This window comes from Ranitomeya variabilis, chromosome 2, assembly GCF_051348905.1.
Source record: "Ranitomeya variabilis isolate aRanVar5 chromosome 2, aRanVar5.hap1, whole genome shotgun sequence".
In the NCBI taxonomy this organism is placed as follows: Eukaryota; Metazoa; Chordata; class Amphibia; order Anura; family Dendrobatidae; genus Ranitomeya; species Ranitomeya variabilis.
This window is the reverse complement of record NC_135233.1, coordinates 1,115,875,112-1,115,889,983: the sequence shown is the minus strand read 5'-3', so window position 1 is coordinate 1,115,889,983 and position 14,872 is coordinate 1,115,875,112. Positions and strand designations below refer to the sequence as shown.

Below are 14,872 nucleotides of genomic sequence, written 5' to 3'. Positions count from 1 at the left end.
TAGGCTCCTCATAAAGCAATCCGAGCGCCAGAAAAAACGCATCAACATCCGCCAATGCCGGATCTCCTGGCGCCAAGGAGAAAGCCCAATCCTGAGGGTCGCCACGCAAGGAGATAACAATTTTAACTTGCTGAGCTGAATCTCAAGACGAACGAGGTTTCAAAGATAGAAACAATTTACAATTATTCCTAAAATTCCTAAATTTAAATCGATCTCCAGAGAACAGCTCAGGAATAGGTATCTTAGGCTCTGACTGCTAACTGCTAACAACAAAATCCTGAATGCCCTGCACTCGTGCAGCAAGCTGATCCACACTAGTAATCAAGGTCTGAACATTCATGTCTGCAGCAAAGCTTCAAGCCACTCAGAGAAAAAGGGGAAGGAAGAAAGAGAAGAAAAAAAAAAAAAAAAAAACAAACTCAGAACTTCTTTTCTTTTAATCCCGCTTCTGCAATGCATTAACTATTCACTTGGCCTGGCATACTGTTATGATCCCAATGGCAGAGGATCTCAGAGATTACAGCAAAGTCTGCAAACATAAATACCAGCTCATAGGGAAGTGGTAACTAGGCTGACCATATACCTGATCCTAGCACACACAACTAACAGTAGCCGGGGAACGTGCCTACAATGATTCTAGACGTCTCGCGCCAGCCGGAGAACTAACTAACCCTGTCAGGGAAAATAAGACCTTTCTTGCCTCCAGAGAAAAGACCCCAAAGTTATAATACAAGCCCCCAACAAATAATAACGGTGAGGTAAGAAGAAAAGACAAACGTAAGAATGAACTAGATTTTAGCAAAGAGAGGCCCACTGACTAATAGCAGAAGATAGTAAGATGACTTATATGGTCAGCAAAAAACCCTGCAAAATATCCACGCTGAATATCCAAGAACCCCTGAACCGACTAACGGTGAGGGGGGAGAATATCAGCCCCCTAGAGCTTCCAGCGAAATCAGGAATCACATTTTGTACAAGCTGGACAAAAATATGAACAATGCAAATAAACAAAAATAAGAAAGCAGGACTTAGCTTATCTTGCAAAGAACCAGGACCTGAAGACAGGAGCAAACAGAAATAAACTGATTACAACGATGCCAGGCACTGGACTGAGAATCCAGGAAGTTTAAAAAGCAACACCCCAGGCCTAACAAACCAGGTGAGTACCAACCTGGGAAAAGACAATCCAAGTGCCAAACAACTAGTGACCACAAGAGGGAGCCAAGAAGTATAGTTCACAACACCTGTGATCAGGATTGTGCTCAGTGACTACAGATAGTGTCAGGTCAGCTCCGTTATACTGATTACACTGATACCTGTGATCAGGATTGTGCTCAGTAACTACAGACGGTGTCAGGTTGGCGCCATTATACTGATTACACTGATAGCTGTGATCAGGATTATGCTCAGTGACTACAGGCAGTGTCAGGTTGGCGCCATTATACTGACTACACTGATACCTGTGATCAGGATTGTGTTCAGTGACTACAGGCAGTGTCAGGTTGGCGCCATTATACTGACTACACTGATACCTGTGATCAGGATTGTGCTCAGTAACTACAGACATTGTCAGGTCGGCACCGTTATACTGATTACACTGATACCTGTGAACAGAATTGTGCTCAGTGACTACAGACAGTGTCAGGTTGGCGCCGTTATACTGATTACACTGATACCTGTGCTCCGGATTGTGTTCAGTGACTGCAGACAGTGTCAGGTCGGTGCCGTTATACTGATTACACTGATACCTGTGATCAAGATTGTGCTCAATGACTACAGTCAGTGTCAGGTCGGTGCCGTTATTCTGATTGCACTGATACCTGTGATCAGGATTGTGTTCAGTGACTACAGTGTCAGGTCGGTGCCGTTATACTGATTAGACTGATATCTGTGATCAGGATTGTGCTCAGTGACTACAGTTTCAGGTCGGTGCCGTTATACTGATTACACTGATACCTGTGATCAGGATTGTGCTCAGTAACTACAGACAGTGTCAGGTCGGCACCGTTATACTGATTACACTGATACTTGTGAACAGGATTGTGCTCAGTAACTACAGTGTCATTTTGGCGCCATTATACTGCTTACACTGATACCTGTGATCAGGATTGTGCTCAGTAACTAAAGACGGTGTCAGGTCGGTGCCATTATACTGATTACACTGACACCTCTGATCAGGATTGTGCTCAGTGACTACAGGCAGTGTCAGGTTGGCGCCAGTATACTGATTACACTGATGCCTGTGATCAGGATTGTGCTCAGTAACTACAGACATTGTCAGGTCGGCACCGTTATACTGATTACACTGATACCTGTGAACAGAATTGTGCTCAGTGACTACAGACGGTGTCAGGTCGGCGCCGTTATACTGATTACACTGATACCTGTGCTCCGGATTGTGTTCAGTGACTACAGACAGTGTCAGGTCGGTGCCATTATACTGATTACAATGATACCTGTGATCAGGATTGTGCTCAGTGACTACAGGCAGTGTCAGGTTGGCGCCATTATACTGATTACACTGATGCCTGTGATCAGGATTGTGCTCAGTGAATACAGGCAGTGTCAGGTTGGCGCCATTATACTGATTACAGATACCTGTGATCAGGATTTTGCTCAGTGACTACAGACAGTGTCAGATCGGTGCCGTTATACTGATTACACTAATACCTCTGATCAGGATTGTGCTCAGTAACTACAGTGTCATGTTGGTGCCATTATACTGATTACACTGATACCTGTGATCACGATTGTGCTCAGTGAGTACAGACAGTGTCAGGTCGGTGCCGTTATACTGATTACACTGATACCTGTGAACAGGATTGTGCTCAGTGACTAAAGACAGTGTCAGGTCAGCACCGTTATACTGATTACACTGCTATCTGTGATCGGATTGTGCTCAGTGACTACAGACAGTGTCAGGTCGGTGCCATTATACTGATTACAATGATACCTGTGATCAGGATTGTGCTCAATGACTACAGACAGTGTCAGGTCGGTGCCGTTATACTGATTACACTGATACCTGTGATCAGGATGGTGTTCAGTGACTACAGTGTCAGGTCGGTGCCGTTATACTGATTAGACCGATATCTGTGATCGGGATTGTGCTTAGTGACTACAGTTTCAGGTAGGTGCCGTTATACTGATTACACTGATACCTGTGATCAGGATTGTGCTCAGTAACTACAGACAGTGTCAGGTCGGCACCGTTATACTGATTACACTGATACTTGTGAATAGGATTGTGCTCAGTGACTACACACAATGTCAGGTCGGTGCCGTTATACTGATTAAACTGATACCTGTGATCAGGATTGTGCTCAGTGACTACACACAATGTCAGGTCGGTGCCGTTATACTGATTAAACTGATACCTGTGATCAGGATTGTGCTCAGTGAATACAGACAGTGTCAGTTCAGTGCCATTATACTGATTACACTGATACCTGTGATTAGGATTGTGCTCAGTGACTACAGACAGTGTCAGGTCGGTGCTGTTATACTGATTACACTGATACCTGTGATCAGGATTGTGCTCAGTGACTACACACAATGTCAGGTCGGTGCCGTTATACTGATTAAACTGATACCTGTGATCAGGATTGCGCTCAGTAACTACAGGCAGTGTCAGGTCGGTGCTGTTATACTGATTACACTGATACCTGTGATCAGGATTTTGCTCAGTGACTACAGGCAGTGTCAGGTCGGCGCTGTTATACTGATTTCGCTGATACCTGTTGTTACGGATAGCGGAAAGCACCGAGTAAATATAGCTGTTTATTATAAATGGTGCGTTCGCAGCCAGGGGTCCACCATGCAGGAGGAACCTTCTGCTAGTGAATGGTGGCACTGTTTGGTGGTATAGACTAGCTCTGTTACTTCACAGAGTAGCCGTGAGAGGAAAGCACTGCGCCCTGTTAGCCTCACAGGAGCACAAGCTTGCTGCCAAACTGATAGCAGTCAGTGGTTGTGCACACACGCAATCTCCTCACCGGAGGTGCCGGAATTCTAGGGGCTTATTTCAGCCGGGTCCCTGAATCCATTCATACATAACCACACTGGCGCAAAGCACATATTTGGTTTGATACTAGTGCATGGCCGTGCGGCCATGCGATCCTTTTATAGCTGCAGCAAGTACAAGACCTTCCTAGAAGGACCAATGAGAGGCTGCCACAGAGCCTGAGCACCTTCAGGACCTTCCTGGAGAACCAATGGACTTTGCTGCAGTATCCAAGCATGTGACCCTCGATCTCCAATGAGAGATCTTACCCTGGGCATGCTCATAAGGAGAAAAGCAGGACTTAGTCCCAAAAGCGTCTGCTCGCCGCTGCCCAGCACTGGCTTCAATGGCAGAAGCTGGAAAAGCAGCAGTAACCCTTTGTACAGAGTCAGATTGAGCGAGACGCTGGGACCGACGTCTCCGCTGAGCAGACTCCACTGCGGCAGGAGACGGATGGGAGACCGCAGCGGAGATGGCCTGAGATTCCCCCTGTGCAGAGGTGGGAACTCGACCCCTAACATTACCCCCCCTCCTAGGGCCCCCCTCCTTGCACCTCGCTACGCTCGAAGGCCTGAATGTGCTCAGCAGGCTCCCAGGACCATAACCCTTCCAGTCCACCAAATAAAATTTTTTGACACATACCACCTTGCACCCCAAAATAGCGTTCACCTCGTAATCGTCCATAGACGAACCCGATGTCCCGGCAGATGACTTGGAAAACCGGGACATGTAAACCGGCTTCAAGAGGGACACATGAAAGGTGTCGGTGATACCCAGGCGTGGCGGAAGGGCTAAACGGTAGACCACAGGGTTAACCTGTTCGAGGACCTTGAAAGGGCCCAAGTAGCAAGGTGCAAACTTAGTGGACTCAACTCGCAGCCTGATGTTACGGGCGGAGAGCCACACCAAGTCGCCAGGAGCAGAGGTCGGAGCGGGGCGCCGATGTGCATCGGCGGAGGACCTCATTCTCTCCTTGGAGGCCTGAATGGCATCCTGAGTGTGGTCCCAAATATCCCGTGCCTCCACAGCCCAGTCTGCCACTCTGGAGTCAGCGGAAGACACGGGCATAGGCACAGGTACCCGTGGATGCTGACCATAGTTAAGGAGGAATGGGGTTTGTCCAGTGGAATCGGCTACAGCGTTGTTCAGCGCAAACTCCGCCCACGGTAGCAAGGATGCCCAGTCATCCTGCCTGGCTGAGACAAAATGTCGCAGATATGTGACCAAGGTCTGGTTGGCCCTCTCTACCAACCCATTCGTCTCGGGATGATATGCGGAAGAGAGATTCAACTCAATGCTGAGAGGACGACAAAGCTCTCTCCAGAACTGAGACGCAAACTGGGGACCCCGGTCACTGACAATTTTGTCCGGCATACTGTGTAGGCGGAAAATGTGTTTTATAAACAACGCTGCCAAGGCCCATGCTGAAGGTAGCCGTGGAAGCGGTACCAAGTGCACCATTTTAGAAAAATCATCGGTGATAACCCAAATGATGGTACAGCCACGAGACTTGGGCAAACCCACCACAAAGTCCATCCCGACCATCTCCCAGGGCCTGTCTGCCACCGGCAAGGGATAGAGTAACCCAGCTGGCCGTTGTCGAGACTTATTTTTGGCGCAGGAGACACACGCCCGAAAATAATCTCCGACGTCCATGTGACCGCGACGCGACCAATCACAAGCCGGAACGTAATTTTAAAATCCTGAATGCCTAGAATTAGGCATTCAGGACCTGAAAATTACGTCACGGCTTGCTGTGATTGGTCGTGTCGCGGCCACATGGGCGGCACGCGACCAATCACAAGCCGTGACGTCACGGAAGGAAGTAAACGCGCGCATTTTAAGCAAAGAACGCTGCCGGTTCCCTCGGTGAGGTCCAGGCTGCGTCGGAGAGGTGAGTATAGCAATATTTTTTATTTTAATTCTTTATTTTACACATTAATGTTGTTTCGATACCGATACCCGATACCACAAAAGTATCGGATCTCGGTATCGGAATTCCGATACCCGCAAGTATCGGCCGATACCCGATACTTGCGGTATCGGAATGCTCAACACTATCCCCGACATAGCTTACTGTCACCAGCAAACTTGTCTGGAAGCGGGAGATGGGATAAAGTCGGATCAGGGGTGGCAGAGGACAAACTGGCTGCAGCTACACATGCAGCCTGAACAGCGACTGCGGTAACATCCACAGCTGAGGTTGTGCGCTCAAGAGCTGCCAACCTACCCTCCAGCTGCTGGATGTACCGCTGTAAACGCTGATCGTCCGCCATTTACTAGCCAGACCCTGGCGCTAGTATTCTGTTACGGTTAGCGGAACGCACCGAGTAAATATAGCTGTTTATTATAAATGGTGGGTTCGCAGACCGGGGTCCACCTTGCAGGAGGAACCTGCTGCTAGTGAATGGTGGCACTGTTTGGCGGTATAGACTAGCTCTTTTACTTCACAGAGTAGCCGTGAGAGGAAAGCACTGCGCCTTGTTAGCCTCACAGGAGCACAAGCTCCGGCACCGACCTGACACTGTCTGTAGTTACTGAGCACAATCCTGATCACAGGTATCAGTGTAATCAGTATAACGGCACCGACCTGACATTGTCTGTAGTCACTGAGCACAATCCTGATCACAGGGCACTTTAGAAACAGTAGCAAGTACTTGAGCCATAGAGAAAAAGACAAACTGCTGCAAATTCACTTTGACATTTTCTATTTAATTCCATCACGTTTATCTTCGTCATAGTAAAAAAATCATAGCAAACATACATTGAGCAATTTAACATCAAATATTGATATGTCCACAAGTAAAAGATAAAAGAAATGATGATATGGAGAATCCTTCTTTCACTGTCGCTCTGGATTCTCCTGCAATGAGGGTGAATATATAAACTCAGTAAAAAGACGCAAAGTTCATGGTGACAATTCAGACTCACTGCTTGGAAAGAAAGCAAGGCTCATTTTTTTTCTTTCTTGAAGCCACAAAATCTATCTACTATGGATCCCGAAAAAATAAACACTCTTTTGGATGGTTTGATATCTGTTATCTAGAAAAATGAAGGCAGCACTCCAATAGAAAAAATAAATGTGGTTTATTGGCCCATGTGCAACGTTTCAGTCCAAGATGTGGACCTTTCTCTGGGGAAAAAAAATTCTTCTATTCCAGCCAAGAATATGGTTTAATCTCTGTGAATTCACTAATGAGAATCAAATTTTGACTTACTTGTAGGCAGGGGCTGACTGGCCCAGGTGGCAAAGAGGCAAATGCCCCCCGGGCCGCTCCCCCAGCTGCTGTTCAGGGCCGGCTGCCTGGTGGTGGCTACAGCCACACAGCAAATTGTGCGCAGCCATGTCTGCTGTACTGTGACGCGGCCGGCAGCAGACACAGCCGCATCACAGTCAGCGCACACGTCTGCGCTGGGGCCGGGAGCTATGCTTGGCTGTCACCTTGACGGCTGCACAGCTACTGCTCCCTTCATGTTCTCTATACTTCCAGGTTAGGTGTTGGGCATGCGCGATGGCATCCTCACGCACGCGCCGACATGACCCGGATGCTTGAAGCAGAGAGGCACTGCAGGGGAGCGACTGGTGAGGTAAGTATGAAGAACTTTTTTGTTTTCTTTATAAAATAAATTTAATGGTGGGTAACTGCAAGTGATGAAGTGGGAGGTGTAAGGAGACTGCACATGATGGAATTTGTGGAATTTGGGGGTTAAAGGAGACTGCACGTGATGGAGTGAGGGGGTAAGTGGGGCTGCACATGATGAAGGTTGAGTGGGGCTGTACATGATGGAGTGGGGCTGCACATGATAGTTTAGTGGATAAAGGAGACTGCACATGATGAAGTGGGGAGAGTGGGGCTGTATGATGGAATGGGGCTGCACATGATGATGTGGGGGTAAGGGGGATTGTGCATGATGAAGGGGGAGTGGGGCTGCACATGAAGTGGGGGGTAAGGGGGACTGCACATGATGAAGTGGGGGGTAAGGGGGACTGCACATGATGAAGTGGGGGTTAAAGGGGACTGCACATGATGAAGTGGGGGTAAGGTGATCTGCACATGAAGTGGGGGGTAATGGGGACTGCACATGATAAAGTGGAGTGTAAGATGGACTGCACATGAAGTGGGGGGTAAGGGTGACTGCACATGATGAAGTGGGGGGTAAGGGGACTGCACATGATGAAGTGGGAGAACAGGACTGCACATGATGAAGTGTTTGTCTGATGTGGGACTGCCCATGATGAAATGGAAGGGGGATAGGGGGCTGCAAATGATGAAGGGGCACTGCAGATGAAGTGAGGGGGTGATAGGGGACTGCAATGAATGAAGTAAGGGGACTTCAAATTAAAGTGGGGGACTGCAAAATGATAAATTCAGTGTGAGGGACAGGGGACAGCAATTTAATTGAAGGTGGGGGTGGGGAGAGCAAATGATCAATTGAAGAGGGGGTGGGGAGAGCAAATGATGATCTAGGGGAAGAACAAATAATGAATTTTAAGGGTGGGGGAGTAAATGATGTATTAAATGTGGGGTAGAGCAGTTGATAATGAATAGAGGGTGAGAGAGATAGACATGACAATGAATTGGGGCGGGAGGGGCATGTAACTATAATGAATCGGAGTTAGGGTTAGAATGGTAGGTACATAGTGGGGGGCGTTGAGGATGAAGTGACTGGTAATGAATTGGGGGAAAGAGTACAGGTGCTAATTAATTTATATATTAAATGGGGAAAGTGGCTATTTAAAGTTAGTGGGTGCTGTTGTGAAATTGGATTTTGGGCTCCCCCGGTGGCCACTGGTGGAATTGAACTGGTGTGCATCATCCCCTCTGTTCACCTGTTCCCATCAGGATGTGGGAGTCGCTATTTAACCTTGCTCCTCTGTCACTTCCATGCCGGTCAACATTGTAATCAGAAGCCTTCCTGTGCATGTTCCTGCTGCTAGACAACTCCCAGCTAAGTTGGACTTTAGTCCTCGTTTGTTTTTGCATTTTGTTCCAGTTCACAGCTGTAGTTTCGTTTCTGTGTCTGGAAAGCTCTTGTGATCTGAAATTGCCACTCTGATGTTATGAGTTAATACTAGAGTCTTAAAGTAATTTCAGGATGGTGTTTTGATAGGGTTTTCAGCTGACCATGAAAGTGCCCTTTCTGTCTTCCTGCTATCTAGTAAGCGGACCTCAATTTTGCTAAACCTATTTTCATACTACGTTTGTCATTTTCATCTAAAATCACCGCCAATATATGTGGGGGCCTCTGTCTGCCTTTCGGGGAAATTTCTCTAGAGGTGAGCCAGGACTATATTTTCCTCTGCCAGGATTAGTTAGTCCTCCGGCCGGCGCTGGGCGTCTAGGGATAAAACGCAGGCAACGCTACCCGGCTACTGTTAGTTGTGCGGCAGGTTTAGTTCATGGTCAGTTTAGTTTCCATCCTTCCAAGAGCTAGTTCTTATGTTTGCTGGGCTATGTTCCTATGTTCTCTTGCCATTGAGAACCATAACAGGGTGCACACTGGTGGATTATAATTTATATTTGGAATGGTCGGTTAATAATAATAATTATAATAATTTTATTTCTATAGTGCCAACACTTTACATTTTAGAGGGGACTTGTACAGACAATGGACATTAAGCATAACAATAAACACATAGATCAACAGATACCAAAAAGAATGAGGGCCCTGCTCGCAAGCTTACAATCTATGAGGTTGCATAATAACCAATTAAATATTGTTTGTGGGTGCACCTCTGTATTTAGATGTCTAGTGTACACCATGTTCCAAACTATAATGCAAATTGGATTTAAGTGTCATAAAGATTTAATTGTTTTGTTTTTCAAATAAACTCGTGGATGGTATTGTGTCTCAGGGCTCAATGGATCACTAAAATCAATCTTAAACACATGTGATCATTAGTTTTCCAGGTGATTCTAATTAAAGGAAAACTACTTAAAAATGATGTTCCACATTATTAAGCAGACCACAGGTTTCAAGCAATATGGGAAATAAAAAGGATCTCTCTGCTGCTGAAAAGCATTAAATAGTGCAATGCCTTGGTCAAGGTATGAAAACATTAGATATTTCACGAAAACTTAAGAGTGATCATCATACTGTGAAGAGATTTGTGACTGAAACAGAGCACAGACAGAGTTCATGCAGATAAAGGCATAATGAGGAAGGTTTCTGCCAGACAAATTCTTTGGATAAAGAGAGCAGCTGCCAAAATACCATTACAAAGCAGCAAACAGTTATTTGAAGCTGCTGGTGCCTCTGGAGTCCCTCGAACCTCAAGGTGTAGGATCCTTCAAAGGCTTGCTGTGGTGCATAAGCCTACTATTCGGCCACCCCTAAACAGTGTTCACAAGCAGAAACGGTTGCAGTGGGCCCAGACACACATGAAGACTGATTTCCAAACAGTCTTGTTTACTGATGAGTGTCGAGCAACCCTGGGTGGTCCAGATGGATGGAGTAGTGGATGGTTGGTGGATGGCCACCATGTCCCAACAAGGCTGCAACGTCAGCAAGGAGATGGAGGAGTCATGTTTTGGGCCAGAATCATGGGGAAACAGCTTGTAGGGCCCTTTAAGGTTCCCGAAGGTGTGAAAATGACCTCGGCAAAGTATATAGAGTTTCTGACTGACAACTTTCTTCCAGGGTATAAAAATCAGAATTGTGCCTTCAGGAGCAAAATCATCTTCATGCATGTCAATGCACCATCTCATGCTGCAAAGAATATCTCTGAGTCATTGGCTGCTATGGGTATAAAAGGAGATAAACTCATGGTATTGCCACCATCTTCCCCTGACCTCAACCCTATACAGAACCTTTGGAGTATCATCAAGCAAAAGAGCTATGAGGGTGGGAGGCAGTTCACATCAAAACAGCAGCTCTGGGAGGCTATTCTGACTTCATGCAAAGAAATACAAGCAGAAACTCTCCAAATACTCACAAGTTCAATGGAGGCGAGAACTGTGAAGGTGATAACAAAGAAGTGTTCCTATGGTAACATGTGACTTGGCCTGTTAGGATGTTTTGGCGTTAAATAGCTTTTTTGTTCAGTGAATGTGACCTCCTAATGCTGCAAATTCCACAAATGAGCATTTTCAGTTCTTTAAAACAGATCAAATGTTTAGAAATTCTACTGTGCCTAATAATTTGGAACAGTGCATTTTGAGTTTTTATTCATTTTGGAGATTATACTGTTATCATTGGGAGGTTTCTTCAATAAAATTTGATGTATGATCTAACGGTGATGACTTTTATTAGACTGACTGTCATTTGCACCGACCATTTAGGAAAATCCGAGAAAAATATAATTTGCATAATAATTTGGAACATGGTGTAGAAGAAAGGGAAAAAGTGGGGAATGTGGTCTGGAGGCCTAGGTAACTGTGTTATTTTATGCAGAGATGAGTCCTGGCTGGAAGAAGTGACGGCAGTCTGTGCTGGATGAAAATGAAAAGCAAAGATGAAGGACTTCAGCTAGAGACGTCACTAGTGAGTCAGTGTATTACCTGTACACTGACACTATACACTGTATACTATATACAAAGCTCTGTGTATAATGTCACTGGCAGTGGTGATCACTGTATTACCTGTACACTGACACCTTATACAGATCTCCTGTGTATAATGTCACCAGTGATCACTGTAGTATCTTTACACTGACCGTAAATACAGAGTTCCTGTATACAATGGCACTTAGTATTGTGCATTTTTAAAATTAATGATCAGTATTGTAGTATACAAGTAGTGAAAGGTGTACACTCCCTGACAGAAGTAATGTCGCTTATCCATGTTATGTAAATAAAAGCTTATAACCTGATGTTAAATTCATCCATCGGTTGTATAAATTATTCTTTTGAAAGCTGAAACCTTCCAAAATGTGGTTTAGGTTAAGAAAATAAATTGACATCAATGCAGAAATATTGATTAGTTAATGGACACAGAATGGTCAGATTTTAGCAAGACAAAAGTTTTGTGGCCTGGTCATATAATGCACCCAATCCTAGTTTACATCCTCACCTGTGCTCAGTAAATGATCGGTTATTTAGTGTGTGTGTATAAAAAGAAACCCCGCTCCCCAGACCTTCACTTGAACTGCAACTTAAGCTCTGACAACATGCCAAAAATCCACCCTGCGACCAAAGCCTGGATTATCAAGAGGCTGAAGACCAGATCCACTGCAGAGGTGGCGGGCACCTTTAATGTGTCTCAGCGTCAAGTACAAAGAATTAAAAAAAAGATTTGAAGAGACTGGATATGTGTTTGACTAGCCCAGGTCCGGCAGACCCCGCAAGACAACTGCTCAGGAGGAACGTTTGTTGGTTAGAAAATCCAAAGCAAGCTCCTCTTCCACAGCAGCAGAGCTCCAACAGGTCTGGTCACCTCAAGTCCCTGTGTCAACTAGAACAGTTTCTAGGATTCTGTCTCAAAATGGCCTCCATGGTCGAATCAGTGCCCAGAAGCCAGCACTAAACAAAAGGCAAATAAAAAACCGTGTGGCATCTACAAACTCCCACAGCCTGCTAAATAGATGGACACTGGAAAAGTGGCAGAAGGTGGATTTCTCTTCAGTAGAATTACACCACAGCTGCCACAAACACTGCAGGAGACCTACTGGAGCCCGTATGGATCCAAAATACACCCAGAAGACAGTTACATTTGGTGGTGGAAAGATCATGGTCTGGGGTTACATTCCGTATAGGGGCGTGCGAAACATTTGCAAGGTGGAAGGCAATATCAATAGCCTAAAATATCAAGAAGTATTAGCTACCTCTTATATTCCAAATCATAAAAGAGGTCATTCTGCAGCAGGATGGTGCTCCATCTCATACATCCATCTCTACAACAAAGTTCCTCCAGGCAAAAAAGATCAAGGTGTTCAAGGACTGGCCAGCCCAGTCACCAGACATGAACATCATTGAGCATGTTTGGGGTAGGATGAAAGAGGAAGCTTGGAAGACAAAACCAAAGAATCTAGAGGAGCACCACAACTTCATTCACCAATGTTATGCAACATATATTTGTATTTTAAGTTAATTATTTGTCTGTGGGCAACAAAAATTTTGTCTTGCCAAAATCTGACCATTCTGTGTCCATTAACTGATCAATATTTCTGCTTTAATAACAATTTATTTTCTTAACCTAAACCACATTTTGGAGGGTTTCAGCTTTCAAAAGAATAACTTATACAACCAATGGATGAATTTAACGTCAGGTTATAAGCTTTTATTTACATAACATGAATAAGCGACATAACTTGTGTCAGGGAGTGTATGGTATATGGCATCATTGGTCTTTGTATAGAGTGTAGTTTCATGTAGAGGTAATGGTGATATTATAATATTATGTATTCTCTGTGTAGTGGTGATAGTACTAGGCACTGTGTAGCTGTATTGTTGTGTGTATGTTTGTAAGTAAGCTCTGTTATGGCACCATATCTAAGCAGTAAGCTTGGTTCTGGTACTCTATCAATGTAGTAATCTAGATTATGGTACTGTATGTATGTCGTAATCTCAGTTCTGCTCCAGTTTCTATGTAGCAGACTTGGTTCCATGTAGTAGACATATTAAGCTCGGTTCTGCTCCCTTATCTCTGTAGTAAGCTCGGTTCTGCTCCCATATCTCTGCAGTAAGCTCGGTTCTGCTCCCATATCTCTGTAGTAAGCTCAGTTCTGATCCCTTATCTCTCTAGTAAGCTCGGTTCTGCTCTCTTATCTCTGTAGTATGCTAGGTTCTGCTCCCATATCTCTGTAGTAAGTTTGGTTCTGCTCCCATATCTCTGTAGTAAGCTCGATTCTGTTCCCATATCTCTGCAGCAAGCTCGGTTCTGCTCCCATTTCTCTGCACTAAGCTCGGTTCTGCTCCCATATCTCTGTAGTAAGCTTGGTTCTGCTCCCATATCTTTGCAGTAAGCTAGGTTCTGCTCCCATATCTCTGTAGTAAGCTCGGTTCTGTTCCCCTATCTCTGTAGTTAGCTTGGTTCTGCTCCCTTATCTCTGTAGTAAGCTCATTTCTGCTGCCATATCTCTGTAGTAAGCTCGGTTCTGCTCCCATATCCTTGCAGTAAGCTCGGTTCTGCTCCCATATCTCTGTAGTAAGCTCGGTTCGGCTCCCATATCTCTGAATCTAGTAAGTTCGGTTCTGCTCCCATATCTCTATAGTAAGCTCTGTTCTGCTCCCATATCTCTGTAGTAAGCTCTGTTCTGCTCACATATCTCTGTAGTAAGCTCTGTTCTGTTCCCATATCTCTGGAGTAAGCTCGATTCTGCTCCTATATCTATGCAGCAAGCTCTGTTCAGTTTCCATATCTGTGTACCAGCTTGTTTTTAAAGCCTGTTATCTGCTACTTTAATGCCATGTGCACACGTTCAGTATTTTTCACGTTTTTTCTCGTTTTTTCACTATAAAAACGTGATAAAAACGCGAAAAAAACGCTAACATATGCCTCCCATTATTTACAGTGTATTCCGCATTTTTTGTGCAAATGTTGCATTTTTTTTCCGCGAAAAAATAGCATTGCGGACAAAAAAGCAACATGTTCATTAAAAATGCGGAATTGCGGGGATTCCGCACACCTAGGAGTGCATTGATCTGCTTACTTCCCGCACGGGGCTGTGCACACCATGCGGGAAGTAAGCAGATTATATGCGGTTGGTACCCAGGGTGGAGGAGAGGAGACTCTCCTCCACGGACTGGGCACCATATAATTGGTCAAAAAAAAAGAATGAAAATAAAAAATAGTCATATACTCACCTTCGATGGCCCCCGGAGTGTTCCCGCCTCTCACCGCTGCATGCTGCCGCTTTGGGTCCTATAGATGGTGTGGTTCAGGACCTGCGATGACGTCGCTGTCTTGTGATTGGTCGCGAGACCGGTC

At 45.3% G+C, this 14,872-nt stretch overlaps 1 protein-coding gene across 1 annotated transcript in view; it reads right to left on the bottom strand.

Annotated features, from left to right (window-relative positions):
* Window positions 1-6,611: 6,611 nt before the first annotated feature.
* The window catches only part of LOC143808876 (uncharacterized), a 986,487-nt gene continuing 978,226 nt past the window's right edge, over window positions 6,612-14,872 (bottom strand). The window contains exon 9 of the mRNA XM_077292031.1: window positions 6,612-7,220. The gene's annotated coding sequence lies outside the window, so the exon portion shown is untranslated. The remainder of the gene's footprint in view (window positions 7,221-14,872) is intronic.